Source organism: Neoarius graeffei, chromosome 17 (genome assembly GCF_027579695.1).
Source record: "Neoarius graeffei isolate fNeoGra1 chromosome 17, fNeoGra1.pri, whole genome shotgun sequence".
In the NCBI taxonomy this organism is placed as follows: domain Eukaryota; kingdom Metazoa; phylum Chordata; class Actinopteri; order Siluriformes; family Ariidae; genus Neoarius; species Neoarius graeffei.
This window is the reverse complement of record NC_083585.1, coordinates 6,052,305-6,077,500: the sequence shown is the minus strand read 5'-3', so window position 1 is coordinate 6,077,500 and position 25,196 is coordinate 6,052,305. Positions and strand designations below refer to the sequence as shown.

Below are 25,196 nucleotides of genomic sequence, written 5' to 3'. Positions count from 1 at the left end.
AACAAGGATCGAGTGGACTTCAGTGGCGACTATGATATTGAATTAATTCAACAAAGTACAAGTACAGGACAAACGTGTTGTATGTGTTGCAGTAGTACACATTATGGAGGCGTGTTTAACGTTAGCAAGACAGCTTTTATATTGGGTAGTGGAGCTAAGTCTAACATTTGACTTGCCACAAAACACCTGCATAATGTGTACTACTGCAACACATACAACACATTTCCCGGTTAGCTTTCTTTCATCTCAGAAATATTTCTAAGAGAAGAAATTCAATGTCACTACACGACGCGGAAAAATTAGTTCATGCTTTTGTTACCCCCAGGTTGGATTATTGTAATGCCTTACTGTCTGGATGTTCCAATAAGTGCATAAACAAGCTCCAGTTAGTTCAAAATGCAGCAGCAAGAGTCCTTATTAGAACTAGAAAATATGACCACACCACCCCTGTCTTATCCACACTGCATTGGCTCCCAATCAAATTTCACACTGATTGTAAAATACTACTATTGACCTTGAAAGCACTGAATGGTCTCGCGCGACAGTACCCGAGTGAACTTCTGCTCCTCTCTGACCCGCCATGCCTACTTAGATCAAAAGGTGCAGGCTATCTCCTGATACCTTGTGTAGTGAAGGCTACATCAGGGGGCAGAGCCTTTTCTTACAAAGCCCCACAGTTATGGAATAGCCTTCCAAGTAGTGTTCGGGAATCAGAAACAGTCCATGTTTAAGTCTAGGCTGAACGCATATCTGTTTAGCCAAGCCTTTTTTAAAGAGTGTTTATGAGGGAAAGGAGTAGCTCTGGAAGGTCCTCAGACAGAGTGGTTTGGTAACCTGGGATGTATGGATGCTGTCAGTTCCCCACTCGCTTGCTCGCTCGAGTTTGGTGATCCTGCAGTGGCTGCTGGTTTATGTCAAGGGGCGCCCTCATGCCTGTGTTACGTTCTGGCTCTCCCCTTTTAGTTATGCTGTCATAGTTAGTTTTTCCAGTGTCCCTGCTTGGGACTCTGGCAAAACTCAGTGCAAAATGTATACTGTTCCTACTCATCAGGTGACATTGGGCATACCCAACAACCTGCGTTCTCTCTCTTTCTCTCCCCCCTCCATCCCTCTGAGTTACATGGCAATCCTGACCTCTTCTGCTCCTCAGACCTGCCTGATCCATTCTGATGCCCTACATCTGGCTGGAGTCTCATCACATCGCTCCTGTGGAGGACGGCCCCATATGGACAGTTGAAAGTCACACTTGGAAGATGCTCTGGACACTCACAGTAATGCTTTTATGGCTGAGGACTACAGTTGACTTGCTAACTTTAGGACTGCAGTTGTCATGAACAGTTTTGCACTCAAGTTTCCGTCAATGAAGAGTTAGAACATCAACAAAACTGCTCCTGCTGCTCAAGGTGACTGAGGGCAGTGTGGAGAGTTGTAGCTATGGCGTCCTCTGTAGACCCGTTAGCTCTAATAAGCATACTGGTGTCTAACATGGGTGGGGGACTTGCGATGATGCAAGTCTGAACCAGTTGCTCAAAGCGCTTCATGATGACGGGAGTAAGTGCCACTGGACAGTGGTCATTCAGGCTGCTAATGGTCTTTTTTTGGCAATGGAAGACGGTAGAGGACTTCAGGCAGGGTGGGATGGTGGACTGGGATAGGGACTGATTGACTTATGTGACATCCTATGCTCTGTACATAACATGGTTCTAGACGTTTTATTTTACTACAAGATACGCCTATCAGAAATACTGGACAGAGGTGGCCAATTACTGCAGGAGTCTTGGTCAAGGTGGCTCATTGCTATTGAGCCCCTCATGTTCCCCAAGCTTTAACATTAACAGCCCCATGAGCCTTTGCACTTTGGCAAGGCTCCGTGGAACTGGCAACAACTAAAAGCGACTGCCTTTTCTGGTCGCTACAATAATAATCCTCCTCCCTGGACCCAAATTTATTTTCAAAATGGAATTAAAGGCCATTTAGATTAAAAAAAAAAAAGTAAAAAAGTTAAAAAAGTGACTACCTACAAACATTTTTAATGAAAAAGTACAGTCATTGTTGCATTTTAAAAAATATTTCATGAGCCTGCATAAAAATGCATGGGGTTGCTCAGAATTCCACAGCACACTTCACTTTGTCTCACAGCACACTCGGTATATATCTAAATCAACCCTCACTAAACCGATGTTCAAATTATATTTTGTCTGCATTTGTGAATTCACGGAAATGAAACGTCGTCACACCAACTGCAGACCCCAGCATCAAACCAACTCGCATAGGTGGCAAATTTTGTGGCATCGAAAACCATTGGCTCATTGGTGTGGTAACAAGTTTTATATTAACTTTAGCATTAATTATAGTTAACAGTATCTGTTCAGATCCTGTAGTGTCATGCTTCTGTTTATCCCCGACATTTAGAAAAGAAACAAACCAAGTGTAAATGAATAAATTTCTTGTTTTTGTGTGTGTGTGTGTGTGTGTGTGTGTGTGTGTGTGTGTGTGTGTGTGAGAGAGAGAGAGAGAGAGAGTGAGAAGCTGCCATGTGCATGCAGCAGAGTCAAGGAAAACTTGGTACAGTTTTTCTCAACTGCATTTGGGAAAACGGACTATAATGGAATGTTGATCATGACGACGACTAATATTTTGTGTAATAAAGAAAGCTGACCATGTTTAGGAGTCGTTATGGGAGGACCTATGTTGGTGACTACCTGGGCTTGTGATTTTATGGGACTTTCATGAATAATTATACAATAAAGGAATATTTGCTTGAGCATTACTTGATTTACTTGAACACTGAGGTGTTACTAGTATTTTTATTAACAGGTAAGTTCCACCACACTGGCTAAAAGAACCGATGTCGGATCGCATTGTGCTCAGACTTGCGATTTACACCACTACTCCACATATCATCTGCGAGAAGAAACTGATATTAATTGGCGCTACCTTCATCTAGTCATCATATTTTGTTACATAAAAATATACAATCTATCATAAAATTTATGACAAACTCACAACCGAGGAGTCTCCACTGTTCTTGGCTTCCTCTCGGTTCACCAGCTCTCCCTGGCAGGGTCCGAAGTGTGCACCTACTGGAACAGTCTCCCCCTTATTAAACACTCCCAGGTCTGCATCAGGAATACTGGACTTCTGGATTTCTAGCCCAGGAGGAAGAGTTTGTCTGGCTCGGTCAGGGACTCCCATGGGAACAGGAGTATCGGGGATGAAGAGGGGTGGTCCATGAACCTCGCATTTGTTGAGGAAGAAGGATTTGCAAACTTCACAGTCTGGGAGTAGAGAAAACACAACAGGAAGAAATGAGGCCCAAATGTGTGTGCAATCTGTGTGTCCATCTAACACCATATACGGTACATTAGTACTGTATAAAGATTATCCTAAGAAAGCTTGCCAGTAAGGTTCACTGAGCATCTGGTTGAGACTAGAGGTGTCCATCAAGACTGGTATCAAACAGGACAAAACAAAGTACCAGTATTGGCAAAAAATATGGAAACATCTACCAAAATGACAAAACAACACAATTTGACCTTTTGTTCTCAAGTTCTCTTAATAAACTAAATATTTTCATCATAACAAACAAATGTTACAAGTAGCCAGAGTAAATCATTCTAAAATAATCAATATTTGGTATGGAACCCCTTGACACTGAAGCGCACGGACACAATCAGGCATGCAATCATAAAGTTTATGAATAAAATCAAGTGGAATTGATCTCCATATGTCTTGCAACACTTCCCAGAGCTGTGGCAGGTTTGAAGGAGCCCTTTTCACCTTCTCTCGCTCCATGTAGTTCCAGACTTGCTCAATTATATTCATGTCAGGACTTTGGGCTGGCCAATCAAGAATTGTCAAGCTGCCATCTTGTTCTTTGTTTTGTAAATACTGTTTAACCATCCTGGCTGTGCGTTTTGGGTCATTATCTAGCTGGAAGATAAAGTTGTTGCCAATGAGAGCTCTTCCAGAAGGCACAGCATGATGGATAATAGAATGCCTTTGTTGTCACTATACACATGTACAATGAGATTAAAGCATCTCCAATAACAGTGCAAAACAGCATGTTGGGGGGGGGGGGGGGGGAGTTTGTAAGGGGGGTAAGGTGCACAGTCCTGAGGTGTATGTGTTGTGTTACACATTATGGAGTGAGGTATTGCTCATTGCACATATAAATTATTGCAAATAATTGCACAGAGAGAGAGAGAGAGAGAGAGAGAGAGAGAGAGTCACATAAAATAAAATATTACACATTTATGAAGTACTGCAAGGTAAGGTAGGTGCACAGACTTGGTGTGTGCGTATGTAAGGTGCACATTCCTGAGGTGCATGTGCTGTATGCAAGGTGCACAGTCCTGAGGTGAGGTGAATGTGTTGTGTTTCACATTACGGAGTGAGGTATTGCACATTATAAAAAGTATTGCACAGAGAGAGCCCCTTATAAAGTACTGTACATTATAAATTATTGCACGAGGAGAGTCACATGGCAAAATAAAGAGACTATAAAGTCAGAGCATATCCAAGTTCAGGGCGGTTATGGCTTTTGGAAAGAAGCTGTTTTTGAATCGGTTTGTCTTTGACCTGATGCACCTGTAGCGCCTCCCTGAGGGCAACAGGTCGAACAGATTAAAGCCAGGGTGGAAGTTGTCCTTGATAATGTTTTTAGCTCTACTAAGGCAGCGGGAGGTGTAAATGTCCATCAGGGAGGGGAGAGGGCAGCCAATGATCTTCTGTGCTGCCTTAAATACCCTCTGGAGCCTCTCCCTGTCTACAGCAGTGCAGCTGCCGTACCATACTGTAATACAGTACGTCAGCAAGCTCTCGATGGATGAGCGGTAGAAGGTCAGCAGCAGGTTGGAGTTCAGGTTGTACTTCCTGAGGACTCTCAGGAAGTGTAGCCGCTGCTGAGCCTTCTTAATGACTGCTGTGATGTTTACTGACCAGGAAATGTCGGCGGAGATGAGGACACCGAGAAACCGGAAGGTGTGGACCCTCTCCACATACACGTTGTTGATGTAGAGGGGGGCTATGTCGGTACTGTGCTTCCTCAAGTCAACAATGAGCTCTTTGATTTCCTTGGTGTTCAGAGTGAGGTTATTTTCTGAACACCAGGCTGCCAACTTCAGGACCTCCTCTCTGTAGGCTGCCTCGCCTCCCTTTGAGATATGAGTCCGACCACTGTGGTGTCGTCAGCAAACTTGACGACGAGGTTGTTGTTGTGGGTCGAACTACAGTCGTGGGTGTAGAGGCAGTACAGGAGGGGGCTCAGCACACAGCCCTGTGGAGAGCCGGTGCTCAACGTGTGGGTGGAGGAGAAGTGGGGGCCAAGTCTCACAGTCTGGGGCCGGTTAGTAAGAAAGTCCTTTAACCAGGCACATCTGAGAGGGGGGAGGCAGAGAGTGTCCAGTTTTCTAATAAGGATGTCCGGGATTATTGCATTAAAAGCTGAACTGTAATCCACAAAGAGTATGCGGACATAGCTCTGCTGCTGCTCCAGGTGATTTAGCTCTCCACTCTGCGCTACGGCAATGGCATCCTCCGTGGATCTGTTTGTGCGACATGCGAACTGGTAGGGGTCGAAGTCTGGGGGGAGGTGGTCCTTGATGTGTTGAAGAACTAGCCTCTCGAAGCACTTCATGATTACCGGGGTGAGGGCCACAGGACGGTAAATCAATCATTCAGGCTGGTGACAGGAGACTTCTTCGGCACTGGGATTATTGTTGCAGATTTTAGGCAGGGCAGGATGACTGCCTGAGCCAGGGAGAGGTTAAAGATCCTGGTGAAGGTAGGGGCGAGCTGGTGGGCGCATGCTCTGAGCACCTTACCAGGTACACCATCTGGGCCGGCAGCTTTCTTGGGGTTCACTGCCAGGAGTACCCGTCTGACATCGTGCTCCTGTACAGTGAAAGGAGTGGTATAGGAACTGTGTGGTGGTGGGGGCAGGGCAGGAGCAGATGAGTGCTGCTGAGATGTTTCAAAGTGAGCAAAGAAGCGATTTAGCTCCTCTGCTAGCGGTGCACTCCAGTCTCCTGTTGGCGCATCACAGTCTCTGAAGTTCGTGATGTCCTGAATGCCCTGCCACACCTCCCGCGTGTTGTTGCTGGACAGGTGGGATTCTATGCGCAGCCTGTGGTCCGCCTTGGCTTTATTTATTCCTCAGATCAGCTCGAGCAGCTCTGTACAGAGCTCCATCATCTGACCTGAAGGCAGCATCACGAGCCCTGACGAGTGCGCAGACCTGGCTGGTCATCCAGGGTTTCTGGTTTGGGAAGACCCGAATGTTTTTGATCCATCGTCACATTCCCGACGCAGAACTTGATATAGTCCAGCACCGTTCCTGTGAATGTCTCCAGCTCCTGGTGTTCAAATAATTCCCCAATCTGTCTGTTTAAAGCAGTCCTGTAGTTTGGAGAGTGCATTGTCAGGCCAGGTTGTGATGGTCCTTGTGGTGGGCCTGGCCCTGCGTCTGAGGGGGGTGTAGGCTGGGGGAGAGCAGGAGGGAAAGATGGTCTGACTGGCCGAGGTGGGGGAGGGGTATGGCTCTGTACGCATGCTTGATGTTGGAGTAAACATGATCCAGAGTGTTCTCCCCTCTAGTAGAACACTTAACATGTTGGTAAAACTTCAGCAGTACAGTCTTCAAGTTGGCCTTATTAAAAGTCTCCTGCTATTATGTGAACACCGTCAGGGTGGGCTTGCTGCTGTTTGTTCATGGTGTTCAGCAGGAGAGAGAGCGCCGTGTTTACACTGGCATCAGGTGGAATGTACACAGTTGTGACAAATCACTACAGTTAGCTCTCTCGGTAGAAAAAAAGGCCAGCATCTTACAGACATGTACTCTAGGTCTGGGGAACAGTGTTTATCTATAATTGTTCCGTTGTTACACCAATTGTCATGCACGTAAATACAGAGCCTCCCCTCCTCTATTCTTACCGGGGTTCTCATTTCTATCCCAGCGGAGCAGAGTGCAGCCTGCTAGCTGCAAGATAGCATCGGGTATTTCCAGATGAAGCCAGGTTTCTGTGATAATTAAAACACAGCAGTCCCAAACATAGCGATTTCCAGCGAGTTGTAATTCCAGATCATCCGTTTTATGTACCAGGGATCTAGCATTGGAGAGATACAGGCTCAGTAGAGGTGGCTTGTGTGGTTGTTTTCTTAGCCTTAGCATAGCACTGGACCTGCAGCCCCGCTTCTGCTTCCTCTCCCTCCTCCATCTGCACCGCCTCCTAGACCTGACAACAATCCACGGAGAGCCCGGCAGTCTCGCTATCTGGGATGTTATGCATGAAGAGAAAGTCGCTCAAAACAGATATCTGGAGGTTGGTCACCAATGGCTAAAAGTGTCTGGCGGGTGTACTGGATGTTTGCAGAACCGATGGTGCACAAACAAGCAAGAAAGAAATACAAAAACAAACAAACAAAAAAAAGAGCACTGAAAAGGAGAGCCATAAGCCGCTGCAACCACGTGCGCCGCCATCTTGAGCCATTTGATTTATCCAAATCAAATAAGGACTTGTCTGTAATTGTCAGCAGTGAGGGTCCCATCTATTTTGTAGAGATGACCAACTCCATTGTAGGTGATGGCTCCCCATGCTTGCAGGACTCCTCCGCCATGTTTTACTGTGGGAGAAATACAGTTTGCCTTGTATCTTTCTCCCTTTCTGCACCTGACTTACTGTTACATAGCATTGCCAAATAATTCAAATCTCTTCTCATCTGAGAACATGACCTTTTTCCACTGCTCAGAAGTCCAACTCCTATGAATTTTTGCCCAGTTAAGTCTCTTCTGCTCATTTCCACCTCTCAACAAAAGTTTTGCGCACTGACACATGACCTTTGAGGCCTTCTGCTGAGAGCGTCTTCCTAACCAGGTGTGGGAAGACATCCTTGCCTGTAGCATCTTGGAGGTCCTGTGCCAGTTCCTTGCTGGATTTCTTCCTCTCTCATAGGGATGTAGTCTTGAGGTGCTGGACATCGGCTTTAGTCAACTTTTTCTTCCTTCCTCTGCCTGAAATGTTCTTGAAGTTCCCAGTCTTCTGGTGATGCTTGAGGCATTTCCAGACAGCACTGTGGGTCACATGCAGTTTCTTTGCTATGGCTCATTATGAATGGCCCTCCTCCCGCAAAACTTTCATCCCAATACCCTGCTCTTCTGTAGTTTCTCTCTCTGATGCCATTTCTGCCTGTTGCCTGGCTGTAGTCAGAGGATAAATACTTTTTCTAATGAATTATTTGTAGAGACCACATGATTTAGTTAATTGTTTTCACCGGTGGAATAATTAGCATATCATGGTAGGATTGCCCAACAAGGAGTGATTAAGGTGGGTTTTGGGGCTAAACTAAACAAAAAGAGATACTATTTCCAATAGTTTTATGATGTTTATCACACAACGATGGCCAAAACTGCTAGCGTTTTCATCGTTAAAGTATAAAATTGTGGTTAAAAGGTGTCTCTGTATCCTCATAATGAATTTCAGCTGCCTTCAGTGCAGATTCTGATGTCATTTGCACGGATTAAGTATGCAAAATCGATCTTTTCCTAGGCATTTCCATATTTTGTGCCAGTACTGGATACGAGTATGAGGTTTTTTTTTTACTTCCTTGTGGGAGTAAAGAAATGGTCAGATATGAAGCTTGCAGGGCAAAATAAAACGAATGTTCATTAACATGACTGTGGCACTGCACGATGTTACAGTATTCTCTTAAGACTTGCCTGGTCAGGGTTGTTTTAAATTCAGCTACTTGTTTGCTTATCTTCTGGGGAACAGAATTTCCCAAATTTGTTATGAAATCACATGCAGGTACAAACAAAATTAACTGTCCACACAGTAAGAAAGTAAGTAAATAAATAAAAATAGTCCAATGCACATCTCTATTTGAGCTTGCTGACCATTATGGCATTTCTAAATCTAGACATTTTTCCTCCCAATGCCATACGTATCGGATTCATATTTAATTTAAACCCCCCCCATACACATGGCAATTTAAGCATAACTAATTTGCTGAAGAAGAAACCATTGGACCCAGAGGAAACCTACACTGACGGGGGGAGAACTTGCAAAACTTCACACAGACAGCAACCCGAGCTTAGAATCGAATCCAGGACCCTGGAGCTGCGCCACTGTGATGCCCCGAAATCCGTATATTTGGACTCCTCTCACACCCACTGTCTCTTATTGAACATCCCATTCCAGGGGCATACTCTCTGTCCCCTATTAAATCACAGCTGGTTGGGATTTTCTGCGAGTTTATGCATGTGGGGAACAGAGCACATAGCACTGTCCTCCAGGTGTGTTTTGCCATCATGTGACACAGTATAGTGAACCCCAGCCAGACAATGATGACGCTTACTGATGTTTCAAGAAGCATTTTTTTTTGTTGTTCAGCGGTCATCCTTAAATTTAAACACAAATATACTTCCTTTCTTCACAAACACCGTAAGAGCTGCAGATGGATAAATAAAATAAAATTAGCTTTCAAGCATAAAAATTTCATAATGCCAGTTAACCACACGTGGGCATTTATCAAATATTCACTCACATAAATCGGTCAAAGCACATGAAAAGCTAGAAAACCTGCATTAACACAACATTACAGCTTATCCATATAGCACCCTTTCACATAAGCCAACCTTAGCATGGCTAATACAACAACGATATATCAGGGCTCAAAATTCGTATATTTTTTCACCAGCCAGCCAGACTAGTTACCTTCCAAAGTAACTAGCCAAACAGAAAATCAACTCACCAAAACTTGTTCATGTATGAATTTTACTTGGGGTGAAAGTAATTTATTTCTTGCCGGTACTATTATATCGAGTCAGTGCGCGCGCGCCGAAAAACACACCTAATTATTTATTATTGTCTATGAATGAATTTGAATTAATTTATTTATTTCATTTCGAACATGTATAAAAAGCAACTATTTGTACATAAAAAAGAAAGAAAACAAGAAATAAAAAATAAAATAAAATAAAGAGCCAAGACATTACAAAACACCGCACATTGTTCGAAAAAGGAGAGGGAAGAAGTACAATACCTTTTTAATTTCCCACCCCTTTTTAACCTCCTAAGGCCCAAGCTGTTTTTTTACATGCATTTTTTTATTTCTCTTTGCTATTTGGGCTTATTAGAACCTGATTAGAATAAAAACTAAGCATCATCTTTTGATAAGATGTACTTTTAGAGAAAAAGTATGTCCACATATGTGGATTCTTGTTCCGAATTTCCATAAAGTGCTGTCCACGCATGTGACCGCTAAGCCCCAGGAGGTTAACTACCCCGAAATCTAAACTACATTAAATACACCTATAAAAATATATACCATACATACACTTCATGAATATCTATACAAATATATAATTACAAAAAGAAATCTATACTACATACCATGTATACACTTCATAAATATCCATATAAATATATAATTACAAAAATACATATCTACTACATACCCATCCCTGTAAATATAAATATATAAACTATCCCCATAAATAAATATATACCATATACTAAGTTAGTTCTAATATAACAAATCAACCCTATTCTATTTATAGATTTATCCCTCATCATCCTCCGTTAACATACTTCCTCTTCCATATACTTGTTTAAAAATATTTTTTGTACCTTTTTTTTAAACAGATTTATATTTTCACTTTGTTTTATTTCTGTCTCCAGTCTGTTCCATCAAGTCACCCCACAGCTCGATACGCACATGCTTTTCATATTTGTTCGAACCTTTGGTTTTTTAAAATTTAGGTCTCCCCTTAGATTATATCCCCCCCACTAAACATTCCTTGTACATTTTTTGGCAATAGATTATTTCTCACTTTGTACATTATTTGTGCTGTTCTGAATTTGACCAGATCCATAAATTTCAACGTGTGATTTTATGAAGTGAGTTTGTGTGATCTCTGTATCCTGTTTTGTTTATTGTTCTTATTGCTCTTTTCTGTATTGTACATATCGGCTGTAGAGTGGTTTTGTAGGCGTTTCCCCAGACTTCGACACAGTAAGTCAGATATGGCAAAAATGACGAGTAATAGAGTATGCAAAGATTTGCAATCAAGAATATGTTTTGCTTTCCACAGAATTGCCGAGCACTTTGCCAGTTTTGCTCGTATGTATCCTACATGAGGTTTCCAGCAGACTTTATGATCCAAAATCACACCAAGAAATTTAATTTCCTGTACCATTTCTATCTTAGTATTGTCTATTATCAATTCTACATGACAATCTATTTTGCGTCTCCCAAACAACATGATTTGTTTTGCTTAGATTTAATGATAATTTATTTTTGTCAAACCACAGTTTTAGTTTATTTATTTTAGTTGTGATTGTCTCCAAAGTCTGCTGCAAATTCTCACCGGAACAAAAAAATATTGGTGTCGTCTGCAAACAAAAATTTCAGTACTTGCGAAACTCTACATGTGTCATTGATATATAATATGAATAATTTCGGACCTAATATTGACCCCTGTGGTACCCCGCATGTAATTTTCATGAAATCAGATTTATGGTCACCTATCTGCACAAACTGTTGCCTGTTTCTTAGATAGCTCACAGCCAGCTCCATCCAACTCCCCTAACACCACACTTTTCTAGTTTACTTAATAATATACTGTGATCAATGGTATCGATTGCTTTTTTTTTTTTTAGGTCCACAAATACTCCAATTGCTATTTTTTTTAAATTGTCTATACAGTTTGTGATTTCCTCCATTAGTTCCATCGATGTTGATCTGTCCGTTCTGAATCCATATTGACTGTCCGTAAGGAGGTTGTGTTTTTCAATGAATTTGTCCAGTCTATCTGAAAAAAGTTTTTCGAGTATTTTGGAGAATTGGGGGAGTAAAGAAACAGGCCTGTAGTTTGTGAAATGGTGTCCATCTCCAGTTTTAAACAATGGCATCACTTTTGCAATTTTCATTTTGTCTGGAAATGTACCTGATTGAAAAGATAAATCGCAGATGTGGGTGAGTGGTTTCACAATTCCCTCAATAACTGTCTTTACTGTTAACATGTCTACATCATTCCAGTCTGCAGAGCTTTTGTTTTTACATTTTCTTACAATTTACATAAATTCATCATCAGTTGCAGTTAGAAAAATTGTACTTGGATTTCTGTCCCCCATATCTTCTATATCCCCACATTGTGTTGTCTCGGGTTCCTTTATTTTTGCCGCCAAATCTGGTCCCACATTTACAAAGAATTGGTTAAAACCATTCACCACATCCTCCATGTTATTGTCGTCATTTTCAGTGTAGTACTCCGGGTAGTTTGTAGTTTTGGATCCATTTCTCACAATACCATTTAGTACAGTCCATATACCTTTAATATTGTTATTTTTCTCCACTAATTTATTATAATAGTCTTTCTTACATATCCTCATAATATTAGGTAATTTATTTTTATATTTTCCCCCTGCCTCTATAGTTCGATGCTTTAAGAATTGTCTGTATAATATATTTTTCTTTTTGCAGGCATTTTGTAGCCCCTTGGTGACCCACGGACTATTTGTATATTTATGTATATTACTGTATTTCTTTATAGGACAATTATTATATAGTTCATTCAATATTATAAAAAATTCCTCATATGCTTTATCAACATCTTTTTCTTTATAAACTACATTCCAGTCCTGTATCATTGTCATTTTTTAGTGCAATCATGGTTTCTTCAGTTTTCACTCATTTATAATTTTTAGTATCCCTTTTCTTGCTATAATTACAGTAATATACATTAAAAATAGGTAGGTGATCACGGATGTCTGTTAATAGTAGTCCACTCTCTATATTATTTTCCAGGATATTAGTAAATATATTATCTCTTAAAAGTGGTGCTGTGAGAAGTGATCTTGCTTGGTCTGGTAATAGTTGGATACAGTCCCATACTGAACACTGAGTTAATGAACTCTGTCATTTTATGTTTCTTATGATTTAAGAGGTCGATGTTAAAGTCACCACAGATGTACATGACCTTCTGTGTTGTTTTTATAAACATACTTTCCATCCAATCTATAAAAACTTCTATGCTTGATCCAGGAGATCTGTATATACAGCTCACCATTATATTTTTCATTTCTTCACAACATATTTCTACTGTAATACACTCCATCCAAACAACAGCTACCGTCATTTTATTATTAATTTTATATTCCAAACTATTATCAACATATATTGCCACTCCCCCTCCTCTTTTGTTCTCCCTGTTGATATAATCAAGTTCATACCCGTTTAGCTCAAAATCTACTCCCATCTCATCATTGATCCAAGTTTCTGATATGACTATTATATTGAATGGAGTATTGAACTGACTAAGATATTCCTTCATTTTATGGAAATTGGCATACAGACTTCTGGTATTGAAATGAATAATTTATATCTTATTTCCTTCTCTGATCGTTGCATTTGTAGTTACAGTCCCTTTAAAAACTACATTTCCCATCAGCCAACTTCCGCGTTGACCTACGTCACGCGTGGGCGGGATCACCAACGTCACATCCACCATGAAGGCATAAGTAACGGAACACGTTTCCGCTTCCTCCTCTTTCCGTCTGGACTCCAAGCCGTCTGGATACAAAGAGGATTCGCTCCACGAGCAAACCCAAAATAAGACGTCTTTTCTTCTCTTTCTTGCAAGATCCATGATTTAACGCGATTTCTTTGTTTACCTTTGGCCACGGTAGACTCTAAGATCACGCAATTTTTAAACTCAGCTCAAGTTACAACCGGTTTATATTTCTATTATCAGGTACATACAAACTGCCGCCAAGCAGTTAATTTAAAAGTTAGGAGCGACCGAAATTCCTCCTAATTAAAAAGCTGTGCACGTTATTCTGATCAGAGACTTTTCATCACGAACGACCATCAGACCAAGAAATTCTCTGCGCTTTCTACAGAAGCAACTCACGTGCTTCACAACGGAAACTCCAAAGTCTCAGAACATCTCTTCATAATTTTGCTAAAGGCAAGATACTGAGTAAGACTTGGCATTTGGGCAAAAGCTAGTCTTAGGAATTAGCTTTTATTGAACTAGTGTGAATTTAAACTCAGGAACGTTTTAATTGTTACACTGTAGACACGCAGCTTGTTGAATTGATGATTGTTATATTTTTCATCTCTCAATTGTTTGATAGGCTGTGCATGCTTCTCTATTCCTCACTAACACTTTAATTTCCTTATCACACATCTTGACCTCAAGATTTCAGTGGATTTAGTAGTGTTATGAGCTAGCATTCCTTTGTCTTAGCTTAGCCACACAAGGTTAAACTAGGCCTACACAAACACGTGGTCACCAGGCCTGACACACACAAACACGTGGTCACAGGCCTCACCTGGCCTCACAAACACACCTCAGTTAGCATCCCACGCTAGCGTCTTTCTTTTGCTAGGCCATAGGCCTTACCACATGGTCAACTCCTCCCCCACAAACATACGTGGAGTTAGCTACCAGAGCTAATTTTTGTGTAGACCCCACACACACACAATCTTAATTAGCACACAAAGCTAATCTTTTGCCTTCACCACAACACACACACGCGCTCATCAAGGATATCTCACTGTTTGTATATATTTCAACTGCCATTATTCATTTTTATCTTTGTTATAATAAATTCATTTATTCTTGAAACTGTTTATTTGTGTTCCAATATCTTTGAAGTCCCCAATCTCCAAGAATTCAAAGGTGCATATGATTTATGTAATATGGTAAGTGATCATAATTTGGAATACACCATAATTTAGCTGTTTGGTAATTTATTATTAAGCGCCAAAATTAATGGTATTAATTAATGAGACTGATTCCATGAGTGATTTAATGATAAAATGAGTGATTCAATTTTAATTATTAACCTTCAGATTTAATGAGATTGATCACTCAATTACCCAAATGCACCTACACATTGTATTGATTTTCACTGCAATACCGGCAGCTGATATTGATGTTGCTGAAAAGATTATTTTCCGGATCAATATTAGTTTCCATATCTTGCGTTTTATGCTCAGTATAAAGGAAAAGTGTCCAGTTCTTGTTTCCAGTGTCCCGTCCTTGTGTCATGATTGTAAGTTGCTTTGATTGGCTCCCTCAGGATTTGTCCAGTTCCCCAATATCTCGGATGACCAGGATCTTAGCCTCTTCTGGAGATCCCTTCAGCTTTATGAATATTTTGCAGTTTTGTGTCCAAGTGTTTTGGATTTTCCCCTGTTTCCTCAGGAGTCTCGCCTTTCTTGCAATGTCTGCATTTTTTTTTTGGTTAAGTGCTCATTTAGAAAAACGTCCGAACCTTTCAGTTTCCTCCCTTGCTTTAACAGTTGCATTTTATACTTTCTGTTGGTAAATCTTATGATTAAAGCCGGTTTGTCTGTGTTGCTTCTCCATGGGAGAGGGTGACATGCTTCAATGTTTGTACTTTTTACCTCTATCCCTTTGGAGTGCAGGAATGCGGTCACCTGTTGCTCCAGAGTTAGCATTCTCCTTATTCTGCTCCTCTCCGTCTCCTCTCGCCACTGCTCCAGCATATGACCGGGGTTTAATCTGCAGTCCGGTCACAATGAGGGTATTTATCTGGGTGTATTGCTCCAGATCCTCCACTCGGTTCTCGAGAAAGGCGATCCTCTTTGCCTTCTCCGTGTTCTGCAGCCGCAGAACTTTGACCTCTTCCACCAGGTCCAGGATGGTCTTCTGCTGCATCCTGACAGCAGAGATTTCCTCACCCAGAAAGTCGAGGGATTTTTTGATGTCCTCAATCTCCTCGACCGTAGGAGCTCTCTTCGGGGGCATTGTGTTTGTTGTTGTTACGCAGCCTGCAGGCAGCTCTCGGCCCGCTCTCTTATCAAGTCTACTTATCAATACTCATCAAGCATTCACTAGGACTTCTCATCACTCAGTAGTACTAGTATAGTGCTTTTTTTTAAAAAATCACATTATCACTCTTTCATCCACCTGTATCAGTTTTTGATCATAAATAAATTGCAAAGACATCATTTCAACAGCACAATCGTTTTAATAACCTTTTTTTTTTTAGCTGAACAGTTGAAAACTACCTTTTCATTTTGGACATTCTGTCTACTAAAACACTTTGGATACCAGCTGTGCACGTTGGCGCAAGATGGTTAGTGCGCGGAGCCCACTGCTCATCCTGCACGTTGTCTGTAGAGTGAAAAACACGGAAGGAATTCACTTCAGACATAATTCAGACAGGTCAGAACGAGTTATATGCAATATATGTATTGAGGAAAACGTGTTGTTTTTGGTAAATTGACGTTAGCAGGTGTGTTATGCTGAAAATGCATTTTTTTTCCAGCAACAGTATATTTTTCTTTCCGGTACGGCCAAATCTTTTAGTGGTACGCCGGACCGGCCAGGACCGGCTTACTTTCACCCCTGATTTTACTTCTGTCAAAAATAACACAAAAGAGAGTAGTTACCATTGTTCATGACTAATGTGCATTTACAGTGGTGCTTGAAAGTTTGTGAACCCTTTAGAATTTTCTATATTTCTGCATAAATATGACCTAAAACATCATCAGATTTTCACACAAGTCCTAAAAGTAGATAAAGAGAACCCAGTTAAACAAATGAGACAAAAATATTATACTTGCTCATTTATTTATTGAGGAAAATGATCGAATATTACATATCTGTGAGTGGCAAAAGTATGTGAACCTCTAGGATTAGCAGTTAATTTGAAGATGAAATTAGAGTCAGGTGTTTTCAATCAATCAATGGGATAACAATCAGGTGTGAGTGGGCACCCCGTTTTATTTAAGGAACAGGAATCTATCAAAGTCTGAACTTAACATGTTTGTGGAAGTGTATCATGGCACGAACAAAGGAGATTTCTGAGGACCTCAGAAAAAGCGTTGTTGATGCTTATCAGGCTGGAAAAGGTTACAAAACCATCTCTAAAGAGTTTGGACTCCACCAATCCACAGTCAGACAGATTGTGTACAAATGGAGGAAATTCAAGACCATTGTTATCCTCCCCAGGAGTGGTCGACCAACAAAGATCACTCCAACAGCAAGGCGTGTAATGGTCGACGAGGTCACAAAGGACCCCAGGGTAACTTCAAAGCAACCGAAGGCCTCTCTCACATTGGCTAATGTTCATGAGTCCACCATCAGGAGAACACTGAACAACAATGGTGTGCATGGCAGGGTTGCAAGGAGAAAGCCACTGCTCTCCAAAAAGAACATTGCTACTCGTCTGCAGTTTGCTAAAGATCATGTGGACAAGCCAGAGGCCTATTGGAAAAATGTTTGTGGACGGATGAGACCAAAATAGAACTTTTTGGTTTAAATGAGAAGCATTATGTTTGGAGAAAGGAAAACAGTGTATTCCAGCATAAGAACCTTATCCCATCTGTGAAACATGGTGGTGGTAGCATCATGGTTTGGGCCCATTTTGCTGCATCTGGGCCAGGACGGCTTGCCATTATTGATGGAACAATGAATTCTGAATTATACCAGTGAATTCTAAAGGAAAATGTCAGGACATCTGTCCATGAACTGAATCTCAAGAGAAGGTGGGTCACGTAGCAAGACAACGACCCTAAGCACACAAGTCGTTCTACCAAAGAATGGTTAAAGAAGAATAAAAGTTAATGTTTTGGAATGGCCAAGTCAAAGTCCTGACCTTAATCCGATCGAAATGTTGTGGAAGGACCTGAAGTGAGCAGTTCATGTGAGGAAACCCACCAACAGCCCATAGTTGAAGCTGTTCTGTACGGAGGAACGGGCTAAAATTCCTCCAAGCCAGTGTGCAGGACTGATCAACAGTTACCGCAAACATTTAGTTGCAGTTATTGCTGCACAAGGGGGTCACACCAGATACTGAAAGCAAAGGTTCACATACTTTTGCCACTCACAGATATGTAATATTGGATCATTTTCCTCAATAAATAAATGACCAAGTATAATATTTTTGTCTCATTGGTTTAACTGGGTTCTCTTTATCTACTTTTAGGACTTGTGTGAAAATCTGATGATGTTTTAGGTCATATTTATGCAGAAATATAGAAAATTCTAAAGGGTTCACAAACTTTCAAGCACCACTGTATTTCAAGAACCGGAGTATTTTGATACTGTTGTTAAATACATAAATGAGAACAACACAGAGCACCATAATATAATAATCAACAAATAATAAATATATTGGACCCCCCCCCCCCGGTCTGCAGGTTGGGATGTCTGTAAACCAACCAGGATGCTCTTTGTCTAGCATGCACTTCATGAACAGGAACACATGCAGTCTCCCTCAGGCACTCCGTCATATGCGCGATACAGACATTGTTTCACGTGCACGCTCTTGCTCGCTTGCTCTAGATTCCGGGAGATGTTCTCCAATTTGCAGGCATCAGGGAGCAGTGTTGCCAGATACTGCTTACGTTTTCCATCCCAAAATATGTTCAAAACCCAGCAAAACGCACTTAAAACCGCCCAATCTGGCAACACTGTCAGGGAGCCATCATCAATATGCGGGAGACTCCCGGAACTTCCGGGAGATTTGGGATGCTTGTTATATGCATGCGCAGTAGTGAAAAATCCGACAGCCTGATGAACACGGACACGGCACGCGCTTAATATGTGGCGGCTTTAGTTGACGGTGTGTCTGAATCTTCGCTTCATGCATCTTTTTTTTTTTATTTTCAACTAGCCAGCCAGGCTGGCTAGTGACAGGAATTATGAATGAATGAACCCTTTACTGTCACCAGTGAAACTGACCATCAACCTGTCCTTACAGAGGGGGAACAGGACAGGAAGACAGGGATAAAAGAAAAAGAAACACAGTAGTAACATGAGGAAAGATGAGAATTACTTGCCAAATGAGAAATTAAGTCGCCTCGGGTGACCGGACCACCGCAAACTTCGAGCCCTGTATATGTAAACACCCTTTCGGCAGTTAATTAGGATAACACGTCACAGCAAACAGTCATAAAACAAGTTGAAACACACACACACAATACCTTGTTCCCATTTCCAGCTAGGCGCTTAATTATCCATAATAAAACTTTACATTGCAAGGCAACATCTTCAAAACACCTTTTCCTTCTGTACACTCTTCAATTAGCTGCCATTTACGTGTGAACACCTATGGCCAAGTTGCTGACTCTCAGATGAGAGTACGCCAGAAGGGCTTCAAAATAAAAAGACCCGAAAACATAAAAGGCACTAACAAAAATAAAACTTACAGGAAGTAGTTAACTTGCTTATATACCACCAGTAAGAGTCATTTACACTCCCACCAATCATGAGTACATAATGGAACAGTATACGGTTTACATTAGGCACGAATGATTTCAAACTGAAAATGACCTTCCCTATAGAAATAACTTGTTTAGAAGGTGGAAAACCCTTTTAAACCATGAACTATGAGCTTACAAGCTATAGCTAGAAGGTATTATTAACTATAGGGTGAACAGGCTTAAATCAATCTCCAGCAGCAAGACTAGCTTCTGGACTGGGCGCTCCACTTCAGACATCTTGTGGAGACGCTCCTCTTTCTTGCCAAGCTTGCCGTCATCGAGGCAGACCTTAACTCTCCTTCCTAGTCCGTCTTTGTCAGTAGTGGTTTCTGAAACTCTGCCCAACCTCCACTCGTTCCTGTGCACATCCTCTCCTTTCATCATTATGATATCTCCAACTTGCAGATTTCTCCTGGGAGTATGCCAGCGCTGTCTGAGGGCAATGTTGGCCAGGTATTCCTTTCGCCATCGACTCCAAAACTGTTCTGCCAGGTATTGAACATGTCGCCACCTTTTCTTGCTATACATGTCTTCTCTGATGAACTCACCTGGAGGCGGCATGGCCTTGACAGATTTTAGTTGGGAGATGATTAGGGGTGAGTGGCTCGAGGCTGTGTGTGTGTGTGGGGGGGGGGGGGGGGGGGTCATTGAGGTTAACAGTCAGTGGACGGCTGTTGACGACTGCCATAGCTTCACAGTGGAAAGCTCGTAGCGAAGCATTGTTTAGCCTACCAGAAGAAAGAGCAAGCGTGGCCTTAGGATGCCTTTCACTGTTCTAATCTGTCTCTGCCACACCCTTCCGACATGGCTCGAATAGGGTGCATTCATGCTGAACTCGCACTGTTTCTCAGCAAGAAATGCAGCCAGCCAGTCTGCACTGACTTCGAGTTCATTTTTGGCTCCAACAAAGTTGCTTCCTTGATCAGACTTGATTTGACGAACAGTGCCACGTATGGCCATAAAGCATCGTAGATCATTTATGAGGGCGTCGGTGGACATGTCATCAAGCATCTCAATATGGATGGCGCGGGAGCTAAGACAAGTGAAGACCATACACCTCGTTCTCCTTTCTACCCTGTTTTGTGAAAAATGGACCAAAGTAGTCCATTCCACAGAAGGTAAAGGGGTGGGGGGGTAATGGTTCCACACGTTCAGGGGGGTAGATCAGCCATCCTTTGCTCTTCCATTGGTTTCCGAAGCAGTCTACAGGTAACACATTGACAAACGTAGGATGCTACTGCCTGATTGATGCTAGGAATCCAGTAGCCATGGGACCTGATGTCATTAATGGTAAGACCTTTGCCTTGATGTTTCATCCTTTCATGGTGATGAGCAATGATCATCTTTGCAATGTGATGATCCTTGGGGATGATTGCAGGGTGCTTGATGGAGTCGGGAAGAGAAGAGCTGCACGGCCTACCTCCCACCCTGAGGATGCCATCTTTGTCAAGGAAGGCATCAAGTGAGTATAATGGATTTTGAGATGGTAGGGGGAATCCCTTTGCTCAGCCATTTCAACTCTTCTTGATGCACGTTTTTCTGAAGGTCTATGATTATGCAATGTTCTGCATGTTCTCGTTCTGTTACAGTGGTGAGACCGTTTGATCTGTTCTTGCTGATGCACCTTAGTATGTGTGCAACAGCTCGAGTAGCCAGTGACCAAGCTGAGAGCTTAGACAAGCGATCAACAAGGCTTACTCGTTCTGTGGTTCTTGTACTAAGCACTAGAGCACTTCTAACCTCTGGATCTCCGATCATTAACTCTGGAATCTCAGCAACAGCTAGCTTCATTTCCTTGTTCCATAAGAACTTGGGTCCAGTGAGCCAGGTGGATGAACGAAGCTCGCTGGGAGTCAAGCCCCTAGAAGCATGGTCAGCAGGATTCTCATTGGTTGGGACGCATCTCCATTGCTGAGGGACCGCGCCGAGATGAATCTTCTGAACGCGATTAGCCACAAAAGGTGTGGAATCGTCATGCTTCATTGTTGATGTATCCCAAGATCACCTTAGAATCAGTCCAGAAGAACTCCTCAATCCCAGTAGATGCAAATTCGTCCTTGAGTATGTTGCTTATCTTCACAGAAACAACTGCAGCTGTTAGTTCCAATCTTGGAACAGTTGTAACCTTGGATGGTAAGACACGTGCCTTTCCTACAACTAAGGCACAGTGAACATCTCCCTCTTCATTTTGAAGCCTCAAGTACGAGCACTGGCCATAACCCTTAAGGCTAGCATCCGAGAAATGATGCAGCTCTGTCTTTGTGACCTTTCCAAACCTAACGGGTGAGTAGGTACAGGATATGGTAACAATCTAATTGGGCTAGATCACTTCTCCACTGTTCCCATTTTGGACGAAGTTCGTCTGGGAGAGGATCGTCCCAGCCTGTGCCTCGCCTATACATCTCCTGAAGAATGATCTTCGCTTTGAGCAGAACAGGCGCCACAAACCCGAGAGGGTCATACAAGGAAGCCACTACAGACAGGATGCCGCGGCGTGTTGCAGGCTGATCCTTTAGACTGACGTTAAGCTGGAAGTGGTCGGATTCCACATCCCACTGAATCCCTAGGACTCCCTCAAGTGTCAGGTTGTCGAAGGGGAGGTCCATATTTTTTCACATTAGCTGCTCGTTCTGAGGGTGGTATACTCTCTAGGACGTCTCTGTCGTTCGACACAAACTTGTGTAGTCGCAGACCACCCGTGGTGCACAGTTTGCAAGCTTTTCTGGCAAGCTGAATAGCATCTTCAGTGCTTTCAACACTGGCAAGCCCGTCGTCTACATAAAAATCCCTCATGATGAACCGGGAGCCTTTAGGGTAGAGGTTGCTATATTCTTTAGCTAGATGCTTCAGCCCGTAGTTTGCGCATCCAGGAGAGGAAGCAGCACCGAACAGCTGCACCTTCACCCGGAACTCGCTGGGTGGTGAGTTCAAGTCTCCTTGCTTCCGACAGAGAAAGCACAGGTAGTTGCGATCAGCCTCATGCACATGAAAAAAAAAAAAAGTTATTCCATCAATTTCACACATCAGAGCAACAGGGTGTTGTCGAAAGCAAATGAGAACACCACTCAACTTGTTCAGCATGTCAGGACCAGAGAGGTGGTGGTCATTTAGGCTGGTTCCTTCGCATCTGGCGGTGCAATCGAACACTACGCGAAGCTTTTCTGGCTTCTTTGCATGGCGAACACCGTGATGGGGAACGTACTCTCTCACCTTCACTCCCACCATCTTCAACCTGCTCTGCATCTCCGTTCTCGATTACCTCCTCCATGAACTCGACATACTGCTCCTTATACCTTTCGTCCCGTTGCAGTTTCCTTTTCAGGTGGTTGAGGTGCATCATGGCTGAGTCTTTGTTATCAGGCAAGCTAGGTCTGTTTTTGAAGGGCAGGGGCATTTCATAGTGGCCATGCGTGTTTTTCCGTATACACTCATCTAGCTTATGGAGGAAGGCAATGTTGTCTTGTGACACTGCTTTGCTGTCTTCACTGCCATCCTTGAAGTCAGATTCTAGAATGCGAATAGCATTGGCAGAAGTTACCAGAGGCAGCTCTTTAACCGTGATTTTGTGACACAGGCGACTTGTGCTCAACGGATCATGGCCTTGGGCTGAGCGCCCCACAATAGTCCATCCTAAGTCTGTCCGTATTGCACAGGGTTCCTCACCTCCTCCTAGGATGACCTGCCTTGGTGCCATGGCTCTGGAGCAGTTGTAGCCTATAAGAAGTCCTACTTCACAGTCCTTTAGTGGTTGGATTTCGTCTGCTATTTCTCTGAGATGACTCCATTGTTTAGCTGTCTCAAGTGGGAATGCGAGCATGGTTAACGGGTATGCAATCCTTCGTGTAGGCAACTGGAAGATCAACCTGAATAGCAGAACTGTATCCCCTTACACAAAGGCCGGAGACACTCTCACTTGGGAGAACTGTGTCCCCCCCCACTCATGGTAGTCAACTTCAACTTCACTGGATACTTGTCAGCAATTAGACTGTCACTCACTTCTTGGTCGACGAATGTTCTATCGCTTTGAGTGTCGAGTAGAGCATAGACAAGCTTCTCAGCTATTGAATTGTTTTTAGTTGACACCCACACTGGCATTACCATCGATGTGTAGGATGAGCCTTTGCCTGTTACACTGAGTGATGTTACAGCAGCAGCACTTTGATTCATCCCTGTTTCAGATGAACACCTTTCCTTTCCATAGTTGTAATCATGGAGGACTGTAGGATGCCTTCCTTTGCAGTTGTCACAGAAGTGACTATGACGACAGTCTTTTGCGCCGTGTCCAGATTTTAAGCATCCGTAACAGTTTCTTCTCCTTTACGTAGTTCCGTCAACAACATCCCTGTCAACTTGGGACATGCATGAAATTGGTGTCTGTTATCTTGACAAAGGATGCATGGAGCTTTAGCCCTTTTCTGGTCTGACCTTTGATGTGCGTTATCTGTAGCTGTGTGAGTGGTGAGAACACTGGCCTTGTTTCTTTTTGTGTCTCAGATTTCTCTTCAGGTGTTCGAGTCTGATGAAGGAAGAGCATGAAGCGATGTAATTGGATTGCAGGCAATCTCAGCTTCAGTTGACAAATGTTGCAAAAGTCCTTGAAACCTGGAAATTCTTGCTTCTCATTCAGGCATTGGGTGACTTGTCGGTTCCAGTGTGAAGCTGCCCAGTCTGGTAGTTTGTGGGCAAGCTTCTGGTTCTCCTCACAGTCATTTAGTACATCAAGACCCTTGACGTGAGGCATGGCATCTTGACAGGCATTCAGAAAATCTGAGAAGTTTCCGAGTCCTTGAACATCCTTAGGTTGAATCCTTGGCCAATTGGTGAGCTTCTCTCTGAATGCTTGCTGAATGGCGAGTGGCTGGCCAAAGCAACGATTCGGCTTGTTCCAGGCCTCCTAGTAGGCTTAATCATCATTCCGGAAGAAAGTGCCTTCTAGCACCTGGCATGCTGGACCACCAACTTATTTCTTCAGATAGTGTTTTTCAACTGGTGTGATTGCTCAATGCTGCTTTCCATTCAATGAACCGTATTGCATCACCACTGAAGACAAATGGCTCTGGAACAGGGAGCCTATTTAAGGCTATGCTGTCTTGAAAGACCCGAACAAGAGGGGAAACATCTGTGTGAGGGGGTGTTGCAACATGATAGAGGGACTGCAGTTACAGGCACACTCTGTTTCATCATTAACGCAGTCAGCAGCTTCGCGTTCCATCTCTTTACCGTATACCTTTAGCTTAGCTTGAGCTGCCCGCACTTCCTTCACTGCCTGCAATCGCGCCAACTCATGCCTTTGTGCCTCCAGAGCCTTCTGTTGTTGTTGTTCCTCTAACTCTCGGATGACTTCTCTTTGTCTTTCTTCTGCCCCCATCACTTCATAATTTGCTTCCTTCACTGCTAGCTCTGCAGCTGCACGCTTGGCTGCCATGGACGAAGCTGTGGAGTGTTGGTCAGACTTGCTGTGACTTGTCAAGGAAGCAGCAGATCCATAGACAGACTTTGCATAGTCACGGTGGAGCAGTTCATGAAGGCGGCGTCTTTCCATGTCTTCATTAAACTCACCTTCTTCGTCTATTGCTCTGCCGTAGGCAATGGCGATGATTTCTATGGTAACTGATTCGCAAGTGTCAACTCCTCTTCTCACGCCGGTGGAAGGTGTGGCAAGATCTCGAATTCCAAAATACAGGTTCATTACATCTTCCTTCACTTTATTAAGCTCTTCAATGAGAGGCAAGAGCTCACTCTCTGGCATGTACGTCTTCAGCTGATCTTTTGCTTTGCGTATGTCGAGCTTCCATTTTCTGTACATGGAGAGCAGCCGTTTCTCCTTTTTCTTGGCCTCTTCAGCTTGTAGTGCACGCATTTTCTCTGTCGGGTTCCGCGCATGTTCAGAGTGCCGAGGCCCTTCAGGTTCCTTCAGGTCAGGTGTCTCAGACACAACTGCCACTGAGTGG

General features: G+C 42.9%; 1 pseudogene; it reads right to left on the bottom strand.

Moving 5' to 3' along the window:
- The window catches only part of LOC132901315 (zinc finger protein 271-like), a 91,813-nt pseudogene that overhangs the window by 49,033 nt on the left and 17,584 nt on the right, over positions 1-25,196 (bottom strand).